Here is an 8956-nt window from a genome sequence, read left to right as displayed (position 1 = left end):
TTCATACAGCACTCTACTACACACACATTCATACAGCACTCTACTACACACACACATCACTCTACTACACACACACATTCATACAGCACTCTACTACACACACACGTTCATACATCACTCTACTACACACACACATTCATACAGCACTCTACTACACACACACGTTCATACAGCTCTCTACTTTAGCTCTACAAAGAAGAGTCAGTGCTTTTATGTCACCTTCTTGCACTGATGGGACACCGAACGCCCATCTCTCCCATTGGAGGATGACTGCTCCCATTAATGAATGCAGGACAAAAGGATTAAATCTTTAATATTCGTTCTTGAGTGAGAAGTTCTAACTTTTGCCTGCACTTGATTTATTTTTTCATTTCAAGTGGTGAACCCCTGAATATCCAACAGATTTGAAACAGATTAATGCTTTATGAGATGCAGCAGTATGTGGCTGAAAACAGACGATCACTGCAAGTTCTTTTACTAAATCAGTGTTATCAAGACATATAGATCGAACATAATGTGTTGGGGGTGGGGTGGGGTGGGGGGGCACTGAGTAAACTTGTGCTAGCAGCTGATCTTAGCTAAGGGTCTGTGGGTACCTTGGTTCACCTGCGGATGTGCTTCAGGTGAGCATGCCAAACATTGGGGGCTACACAACCTTGCTGCCTGAGTTCTCCCTTCCAAAAGAAAGGAGCTTGCATGAGTCTTAAAATTTTCTGTCTTAATTTATCCACCCTTTGAGGTACAATGTGTGTGTGTGTGTGTGTGCTCGCACACGTGTGTGTGTGTGTATGTGTATGAGAGTGAACCTGTACATGTCACTAGCAGTGAGGCAGCATTTCTTTTTGACAGTTTGGGTTGATGATTAAAAAAAAATCTTGTTTAAAGCCAAGTTTTTTTAATGTCCAGTTTTTGGTACAATTTCATATTGTAGTATTACAGAGTTTTCAAAAGTGTGTGAGCATTAATGCAGAAAGAGAAAATGGATTTCTGTGATGCATAGAAAAATACTTAGAAAAAGACAAGCATTAAAAGCATTATGTACCTGAATATATAAATCTTAAAATAGATCAAACTAAAGACAATAGAAATGCTCATGTTGAAGTTAGAAGTGTTGCTAACGTCGTATATTTAAAGGGGCCTATCTTTGTGCAGATTCCACCTTTCTGAAGTGCATTTTTTTCTGGTTGCAGGCCTGCAGGATGTCCGTCTCCCTCATGTAGTGACACCCAGCCTGCAGGTCTCTCTCTCATGCTGTTTTTGGTTGGCAGTTCTATGGTTGAATTATGTTGTGTGGTCTGGACTAGCTAAGCTGTCATAATGTAGCTGAGGTACAGCAAAAAATTATAATACTGTTATTGCATGAAAGTTCTCTGGTTTTTTGACCCACTGTAATTCTTCTAAGCAGTTGTATGATGACAATGCATTGGCCATGTACGTATGTAATGTAACTTGTTTACTTGTTCCAACTGTTTGTCTTATTTTTTTTATTACTTCACATCTGTGTGGTAAAAATGACCATTTTTGTATACTAAATACAAATGTATATGTAAAGAACTCTGCTGTCTCTCATGAATAATTTCTCAGTTCAGTTTATTTGCACAGCACCAATTCAACACTGTCATTTTTTGTTTGGAACAGATCCAAATCCAAATATAATCAATTAATCCCAATTATCACATTTCAATCACATTTAGTACTTTATGACTGATTCAGTCTCGCATCCTAAGCAGCATGTTGGTGAACAACACCTCTGTTTTGGAAATGGAATAAACTGCATTCCACTTTCTAAACTCTCAGGATAACACGTGTCTGAATTGCATGTGCCCTACTGACAATATTGAACCAGTTTTTCAGACGACTGTTCATGAAATCAAAGTGTATGTTATGCAAAACCCCAACAATGTTGTCTGGGTGTAGTTCTTATTAAAGGAAAAATGAACACAAAGCTAATAGCAGCAAGAACATGTATAAACATGGAGCAAGTACTGGTAATCAATGATCCATGATGGCACCACAGAAGATACTGGTTAAGAGCTCCATCGTGCTTGTTTTGTTTTTCCTTGTTTGTTTTGCTACATGTGAACCAGATACTTTCATATACAGGAAGAACAACCTTCACATCAATGTGAAGAAGACAAAGGAGATGATCGTGGACTTCAGACGGAACAAACACACCTACACCCCCCTGAACATAAGATGATCTGCAGTGGAAGTGGTCTCCAGCTACAAGAACTTGGGTGTGCACATGAACAACAACCTCAGCTGGAGCAACAACACCACCAGCCTGATCAAGAAAGCTCATCAGAGACTCTACTTCCTCAGGCGGCTGAGGCGAGCTGGTCTGGAAGCTCAGTCCTCACCTCCTTCTACAGGTGTGCAGTGGAGAGCATCCTGTGCTCGAGCATCAACGTGTGGCATGGAGGCTGCACAGCTGCAGAAAGAAAAGCTTTGCAGAGAGTGGTGAAGGCTGCACAGAAGTCAATTCAATTCAGTTTATTTCTATAGCGCCAAATCACAACAAAGTTGTCTCAGGGCACTTTACAGGAACATTCACATAAAAGCCAATTAGTAAAGTTCTCTATCTAAGGAATCCAGCAGACAAGTTGAATCTTGGCTTCGTTGCAGTCTCCCATCCTGAGCAAGCACAGTGGAGACAGTGAAAGAAAAACTCCCTTTTAAAAGGAAGAAACCTCCAGCAGAACCAGCTCAGGACAAGAGGCCATCTGCTTTGACCGGCTGGGTGAGAGGACAGGAAGGAGAGACAGACGAACACAGAATGGTAGGTCCAGGTTCAGGTCCAGGTATAGGTCCAGGTGTACCTGAAAGACAAAAAACATGTTAAGGATAGAAAAAATAATTACAAATACAAAACAGGTTGAGTAGAGTAAAGACAGAACCAGAGTGAAAAAGTGTGGTCAGTTTGTCCTCCAGCAGTCTAAGCCTATAGCAGCAGAACTAAGGGACAGCTCAGGAAACCCAAGCCGACCCTAACTATAGGATTTATCAAAAAGGAAAGTCTAGAGCCTGGTTTTAAAACTGGACAATGTGTCAGCCTCACGGACAGAGATTGGAAGTTGGTTCCACAAGAGAGGAGCCTGAGAACTGAAAGATCTTCCTCCCATTCTGTTTTTGTAAACTCTAGGAACCACAAGTAAACCTGCAGTCTGAGAGTGAAGTGCTCTGTGAGGAAAATATGGAACAACAAGATCTGTAATATAAGATGGAGCTAGGTTGTTGAGGGCTTTGTAGGTTAGAAGTAAGATTTTGAATTCTATTCTGGATTTGACAGGGAGCCAATGGAGCGAAACTAAAACTGGAGAGACATGATCTCTCCCAGTAACTCCAGTTAAGACTCTGGCAGCAGCATTTTGGATCAACTGAAGACGTTTTAAAGAAGTATTTGGACACCCAGATAATAAACCATTGCAATAGTCCAGTCTGGATGTGACAAATGCATGGACCAGTTTTTCTGCATCATCTTTAGATCAGATGTTTCTAATGTTAGTGATATTACGCAGGTGGAAGAAGGAGGTTCTAGAAACGTTTTAATGTGGGGGATAAAAGACATGTCCTGATCAAAAATAACACCAAGATTTTTAACATTAGAGCTGGAGGACAGATTAATGCATCTAAGGAGGGAGAAAGACTGAAAAATTCATTCCTAAGGTGCTCAGGTCCAAAAACCAAAACCTCAGTCTTGTCTGTGTTCAACAGGAGAAAATTAAGGGTCATCCAGGTTTTTATGTCTTTAAGACATGCTTGTAGTCTAAGTAGTTGATTGGATTCATTGTGTTTAATGGACAAATATAATTGTGTGTCTTCAGCATAACAATGAAAATTTATCTCATGCTGTTTAATAACTTTATCTAATGGAAGCATATATAAAGTAAAGAGTATTCGGTCCAAGCACTGAGCCCTGAGGAACTCCATGACTAACTTTGGTGTATGAAGAAGATTTATTATTTACATTTACAAACTGGAATCTATCAGATAGATTTGATTTAAACCATTTTAGAGCAAGTCTGTTGGAGTCAGCCTTCCCACCATCACAGACATCTACACCTCCAGATACAGGAAGAGGGCCACCTGCATCATGAAGGACCCCACTCACCCAGCATGTACACTTTTTTCCCCGCTCCCCTCAGGAAGGAATATTAAGTGTAGAACCACTAGACTGAGGAATATATTCTACCCTGAGGCTGTTAGACTCATGAATCTCTAACCAGAATAATCACTGTGAAAAATCACATCATGTTGCTGCTGATTTGTTTCATGTTGCTGCTGATCTGTTTCATGTTGCTGCTGATCTGTTTCATGTTGCTGCTGACCTGTTTCATGTTGCTGCTGACCTGTTTCATGTTGCTCTGTTCATGCATGCTCATCTGCTCACACAGACTCATGTTCATGCTGCTGTGCGGTGTATTATTTTTGTACTACTAATGCTTAGTGTATTTTTAGTTTAACATTTTTCTTAATTTATATCTTAGACCTTATTACTGTTTTTCTTTTACATTTTATGCTTTTGTTGGCTGTAACTGGGACCATATGTCATTCACACCACATGTACCACATGTGGTGTGAATGACAAAGAAACTCTGACTCTCTCTGACTCTGATACAGTGATGAAGATCGGGAGAACATGTGGGTGCGCTTGTTCAACTCGGGCAATGTGGACAACACACACCGTTAACAAGCATCTTTCTGGCAAATGTTCACTCCATAAGCAACAAAATGAACAAACACTATTAACCAGCACCATGAAAGACTTATCTCTCTGCTGTTCTGTGCTTCACTGAAACCTGGCTCACTGAGCCCATCCTGGACAGTATGATCCAGATCCCCGTCTTCCGTCTTCACAGAGCAGACCGAGACACAACACTCTCAGGGAAGAAAAATGGAGGAGGTATCTGTTTTTATATCAACCAGTGCTGGTATACAGATGTCATAGTGCTAATGAAAACCTGTAGTCCCAGTCTGGAATCTTTAGTAACTGCAAAACGTTTTATTGCCCAAGGGAGTTTTCATCTGTTGTGCTTGTGGAAGTCTACACCCCCCACCCCACCCATGCACACATGTGTGTGCACATTCTCACAGAGCAGATCATCAGTGTGGAGCACAAACACACAAACTCAGTTTTCATCATTCTGGTAGACTCTTAACAGAGTTAAACTCTCTAACGAACTGTCCCAATACAGACAACACACTACCTGCCCCACCAGGGAGAGTAACAGATCAATGCTACACTGTGTTAAAGGGCACATTGTTCTGTTCCACGTGCTGCCCTGGGCCTCTCTGACCACAGTCTTCTTCTCCTGACCTAAAGATAGAAGCTCAAGTGTGCTGAGCCTGTGATCAGTATTGAGAAGAGGTGGACTAACAAAGCCAAAGAGATGCTCCAGGACTGACAAACTGGTGTGTGTTTGATGAAACTACAAGCAATTTGGATGAATGCATTGACACTGTGACATCTTACATCTGCTTCTGTGAGGATGTGTGTTCCCACTTGAACTTGCATTAAGTACAACAATGACAAACCCTGGTTTACTGCCAAACTGAAGCAGCCAAGGAGGTGGCAAACAGGAGTGGATATTGGGTGTTGTATGTATAGGCAAGAAACTCATTGAACAGATAAATCAGAACTGTGAAGAACTACTCAAGCAAGTTGAGCAGTCTGATGTCAACCATCAACAATCTGGAAGTGCCTACAGAGCATCACTAGCTACAAAAGACCACCCTTAAAGACAACCACCAGTTGGTCACTGAATCTAACACCTTCTATTACAGGTTTGAAAAGCCCAGCCCCACCCAACAATTCAGCAGCAATTCACACATCCCTGACATGCAACCACCCAGCCAGACATCCATCCAATCTGCCTTTAAGATCTGTGTGGCAGATGTGCAAAGACTGTTCAAGTGACAAAGAACAAGGAAGGTACCTGGTCCGGATGGAGTCTCACCCTCATGCTTGAGGATGTGCATGAAACAGCTTGCACCAGTCTTCACTCAGACCTTCAACACAACACCGGAGCTGTGTGTTGTACCTTCCTGCTTGAAACACCCCACTATCATATCCATCCCCAAGAAGTCAGCCATCACAGGACTGAATGACTACTACCCATCGCTTTAACCTCTGTAGTTATGCTTTGAGAGACTGGTCCTCACTTACTTGAAGGACATCACACGTCCTATTTGATCCACTGCAGTTTGCATACAGATCGGCAGATGACACAATGAACATGGGACTCCATGTTTCCCTCCAACACCTCAAACGTCCAAGAACATATGCAAGGATCCTGTTCTTGGACTTGAGTTTCACCCTCAATACCATTATCCCAAGATGACTACAAAGCAAACAGCACCTTCCCTCAGGCCAGGACAACCAGGGTATGGAGAAGTTTTTTTCTCACTTGCCATCACTCTCCTGAACAGTAAAACTAAATAAAACTAAATACTAAATCCTTAGTTTAAACTCTGAGAATAGGGTATCTGCAAAGTCCTCACTTACTTGGCTTTGTCTTTTTGCCACTACTGGATAACTGCAGTACCCAGTATTTCTAGTATTTTTATATAAAACACACATCTTAAGCAACATGTGTGTGTGTGTGTGTGTGGGGGGGGGGGGGGGGATAGTGTTATGCACAGTGTGAGCTACTGTAACCATAACTAAATTCCTTGTATGTGTGAGCATACATTGCCAGTAAAGCTTGATTCTGATTAGAGTTGCATTTGGGCACAAAAAATCCGATCTAACCCGGCCCCAGCCCGCAGTCATTATTTCCAAATCCCACCAGATCCGACGAATTAACAGTAATTACAGGTAAGGAAACTGAAAGTTAAATTGGGTTTCTTTTTCAGAAACAGATCCTGTCTAACTCTGAATGTTAGGAAACGCCTTGTATCTGCGACTTTCCTTCCCTCCATTGATTACGGTGATATTATTTACATGAACTCCCCTACAAGCACCCTGCAGATGTTGTACACTGTCTATCACAGTGCGCTAAGATTCATAAGTGGCTGTAACTACCGTACCCTTCAGTGCACCCTGTATTCACTGGTTAAATGGTCATCATTAACTTCATGTAGACTCTCTTACTGGTACATTTCTCAGCTGCTCACCTCCGACCGTTAATAACTAATTAAAAATGTTGTTTTATTTTCCGGGTTCTGACCACTGGTAGGATTTGTTCTTATCAGCCACTTCCTCAATCTGCTGGCGGTACATGTCATGCAGGAACTTATATTTTCATGAAGGCTCCTCTTGTTCATTTTCTTCCACATTGGGTTTCTGCTGCTGCCTGAGATATTCACTCATCAGTTCATCGTCAGGGGCTTTCCTCCTAATGTACTCCAGCTGTTTCATCCTGTATTGCGCCTTTAACACTCACCAGTCCTCTGTCTCCCTCCTTTCTCTTAGTGTATAATCTCAGGGCATGACAGTGTAAAACCCTCTATGCATTATGAGAACTTTTAAGTGGCTTCTATGTCCTTTATTTCCCATTACCTGAGACAGTCCAGCATATCTACCATATTCTGTTTCCACACTTGCCACAAAGGGGCAAGTTTGTGCTTATTTTGTAGTAAGAAATGTAGAGGTTGGAGATACAATAAAGACAGCTTGCTCTTTTTAACAGGCAAAGTTCACTGTTCACTAAAGTTGTTTCTCTTTTCCTTTTTTTGTTTTTAAAGGGAAATGGCATAAAAAAAATAAATAAAGGAAGCTTTACTCTCCCCAACTTTCTGGATTAAAGTTTTACATCTCATGTGCTCTTTATGGCTTTTTGTCCCCTTTGTCAGTTCTTGAAACCAGAAGATTGTCAAGAAAATTTCCAATTATTAACCACCTAAAGTCAATACTTTGTGTTGCCGTGTTTTCCAGCAGTTCCAGCATAAATTCTTTTCAGCTCCATCTCCGTAATCATGGTCTAACTAATCTGGTCTTTTTGTTCATTCTTCTGGACCAAACTGCTTCAGCTCCTTCAGGTTGGATGGTGCTACTTGTGTCCAACAATCCTTTAATTAAATCAGAGGTTTTTAGTTGGACTGATCTTTGACTATATCTTTCCAGGACCTTTAACTGGTTCTTCTTAAATCTAATTGCTTCAGCAGTGTGTTCAGGGTCATTGTCCTGCTGGAAGGTGGACCTCTGTCCCAGTCTTAAATCTCTGCAAGACCAGTAGCTTCCTTTCATAAATTTCTCTGTATTTTTCTCCATCCATCTTTCCTTTAACGCACCAATGACCCAGTCCCTGCTGATAGAAAACCTCCCCACAGCATGATGATGCCACTCCTGCCTTTTGTTGGGATCTGAAGCTGCAAGACTCAGTTTAAGGGAGCAGCCATGTTGTATTTTATCTTTTTATCCCAAGGCCCACTGGGGATGTAGGAGTGCATTCACACCAGCTCCGTTGTCCCAAATTCTAGCACATTTGCCTAGGAAGGCTGGTTTGTTTAGGGAGGTGTGAACGCGCCATCGATCTCTGACCTGGGCTAAAACGTAAGTCTTGGTCTGGTAGAAGAAAACTCCAGCGCGGTTTGAGTACAGTGTGAATGTAAACAGACCGGGCACCGCTCTGCAAGCAGGAAGTGGAGTACAGTGCAGGGCAAACAAACACGCATTTCTCTTACCTCGTACGGAGCCGTCAGCTGCCTTGTGTGAAAAACAATATTCTCCATGGTCTTCTGTCTCATCTTCTGCTCATGCTGAGTCCATTGTTGAAAAATGACAAAATATAACTCCTAAAAAGTTTGACGCCACTCCATTTTTGTTTTTATTTCCAGAAGAAGAAGAAGACGTATCTTCAGAGGTTTTTGTGTTGTTTCTTTCAGTAGTTCTTGGTGCAGCGCCCCCACAGGCGAGCGGGGGAACAGGTTGGTTCAACAGGTTGACTCGACTGCACAGTGCAGTGTGAATGCAAACGCACCAGCTCAAATGTAACAAAAGCTCATGAATATTGGT

The sequence above is a fragment of the Nematolebias whitei genome, chromosome 17 (assembly GCF_014905685.2).
Source record: "Nematolebias whitei isolate Nwh7 chromosome 17, NemWhi1, whole genome shotgun sequence".
In the NCBI taxonomy this organism is placed as follows: domain Eukaryota; kingdom Metazoa; phylum Chordata; class Actinopteri; order Cyprinodontiformes; family Rivulidae; genus Nematolebias; species Nematolebias whitei.
Note: the sequence above shows the minus strand (reverse complement) of the source record.